The following is a 2,500-nucleotide window of genomic DNA, read 5'->3' as shown; positions in this document are numbered from 1 at the left end:
GAGAGTGCTGCGTCGCCGGCATCGGCGTCGAAAGAAGCCGAGCCGGAAAAAGTTAAAGTACAAACGTGCAAGCATACTAGCCTAACCCTAGGTAAGGCATGTCAGAGCGAAAGACAGTAATTTCGAATGAGCCAAGAAAGAGCGGTGCGGGGCCGGTCGGAGCGCACCCTTTTCTCGGTGGCTGGCGGGCGAGAGAGTGCTGCGTCGCCGGCATCGGCGTCGAAAGAAGCCGAGCCGAAAAAAGTTAAAGTACAAACGTGCAAGCATACTAACCTAACCCTAGGTAAGGCATGTTAGAGCGAAAGACAGTAAACTCGAATGAGCCAAGAAAGAGCGGTGCGGGGCCGGTCGGAGCGCACCCTTTTCTCGGTGGCTGGCGGGCGAGAGAGTGCTGCGTCGCCAGCATCGGCGTCGAAAGAAGCCGAGCCGAAAAAAGTTAAAGTACAAACGTGCAAGCATACTAACCTCACCCTAGGTAAGGCATGTCAGAGCGAAAGACAGTAATTTCGAATGAGCCAAGAAAGAGCGGTGCGGGGCCGGTCGGAGCGCACCCTTTTCTCGGTGGCTGGCGGGCGAGAGAGTGCTGCGTCGCCGGCATCGGCGTCGAAAGAAGCCGAGCCGAAAAAAGTTAAAGTACAAACGTGCAAGCATACTAGCCTAACCCTAGGTAAGGCATGTCAGAGCGAAAGACAGTAATTTCGAATGAGCCAAGAAAGAGCGGTGCGGGGCCGGTCGGAGCGCACCCTTTTCTCGGTGGCTGGCGGGCGAGAGAGTGCTGCGTCGCCGGCATCGGCGTCGAAAGAAGCCGAGCCGAAAAAAGTTAAAGTACAAACGTGCAAGCATACTAACCTAACCCTAGGTAAGGCATGTCAGAGCGAAAGACAGTAATTTCGAATGAGCCAAGAAAGAGCGGTGCGGGGCCGGTCGGAGCGCACCCTTTTCTCGGTGGCTGGCGGGCGAGAGAGTGCTGCGTCGCCGGCATCGGCGTCGAAAGAAGCCGAGCCGAAAAAAGTTAAAGTACAAACGTGCAAGCATACTAACCTAACCCTAGGTAAGGCATGTTAGAGCGAAAGACAGTAAACTCGAATGAGCCAAGAAAGAGCGGTGCGGGGCCGGTCGGAGCGCACCCTTTTCTCGGTGGCTGGCGGGCGAGAGAGTGCTGCGTCGCCGGCATCGGCGTCGAAAGAAGCCGAGCCAAAAAAAGTTAAAGTACAAACGCGATGCTAATGAGCGAGCCGTTGTCTCGACTAATATGTAGGGGGCGTTCGATCGAGCGTCTGGCTTGAGCGCTTGTCGGCCTAGCAGAACGGTCGCATTGTTATGCCCGGGTTTTAGGCACCGCTGCAGGCGGCCGGCAGAGCTCTTGTTTGTGCGAAACTGAATGGATCGAGCCCGAGAGAGGGCGAGCAAAGAAAAAACGCAAATCGCTCCGCCTGGCACTGCCGGCGAGAGCGTGGACGTCGCGGCCAGCGACTGTCGAAGCTGAGTACGGCCGCAGGCGATCGCCTCGGTCTTAAACGAATGCGACGAGCACGCGCCGGGCGGCCCAGCAAGGGCCGAGCGCAGCTGTCGCAGCTATCTGGTTGATCCTGCCAGTAGTGATATGCTTGTCTCAAAGATTAAGCCATGCAGGTGCAAGTACGAGTTCTCGTAAAGCGAAACTGCGAATGGCTCATTAAATCAGTCTTGGTTTATTTGGTCTCGTAAGCGAAGTGGATAACTGTGGTAATTCTAGAGCTAATACATGCATTAAGCGCCGACTTCGGGAGGCGCGCTTTTATCAGATCAAAACCGACCGGGTTCGTCCTGTGACGTTTGATGACTCTGGATAACCACGCGGATCGTACGGTCTCTGCACCGACGACGTATCATTCAAGTGTCTGCCCTATCAACTGTCGAAGGTACGCTACGTGCCTACCTTTGTGATAACGGGTAACGGGGAATCAGGGTTCGATTCCGGAGAGGGAGCCTGAGAAACGGCTACCACATCCAAGGAAGGCAGCAGGCGCGCAAATTACCCATTCCCGACACGGGGAGGTAGTGACGAAAAATAACAATACAGGACTCTAACGAGGCCCTGTAATTGGAATGAGTACATCCTAAAACTCTTAACGAGTATCCATTGGAGGGCAAGTCTGGTGCCAGCAGCCGCGGTAATTCCAGCTCCAACAGTGTATGCTAAAGTTGTTGCGGTTAAAAAGCTCGTAGTTGGATTTTGGGCGAGCGCCGCCGGTCCGTCGCAAGGCGTGTCACTGGTTGCGTTCGCCTCACCTTCGGTTCTCCGTCGGTGCTCTTGACTGAGTGTCGGCGGTGGCCGATAAGTTACTTTGAAAAAATTAGAGTGTTCAAAGCAGGCTGTTCGCCTGCATAGTGTTGCATGGAATAATGGAATAGGACCTCGGTTCTATTTTGATGGTTTTCGGAGCACGAGGTAATGATTAAGAGGGACAGACGGGGGCGTCCGTACTCTGCCGTTAGAGGTGAAATTCTTGGATCGGCG

General features: G+C 54.6%; 1 non-coding gene across 1 annotated transcript in view; it reads left to right on the top strand.

The window, feature by feature from the left end:
- The first annotated feature begins 1,576 nt into the window (after positions 1-1,576).
- LOC144431622 (small subunit ribosomal RNA) overlaps positions 1,577-2,500 on the top strand; it is a 1,809-nt gene continuing 885 nt past the window's right edge. Inside the window, exon 1 of the ribosomal RNA XR_013480184.1 lies at positions 1,577-2,500. This exon is cut by the window's right edge and continues 885 nt beyond it. This is a non-coding gene — a ribosomal RNA (small subunit ribosomal RNA).

This window comes from Styela clava, chromosome 13 (genome assembly GCF_964204865.1).
Source record: "Styela clava chromosome 13, kaStyClav1.hap1.2, whole genome shotgun sequence".
Lineage (NCBI taxonomy): Eukaryota > Metazoa > Chordata > Ascidiacea > Stolidobranchia > Styelidae > Styela > Styela clava.
The sequence above is the reverse complement of the archived record's forward strand: the minus strand, read 5'-3'. Positions and strand labels throughout refer to the sequence as shown.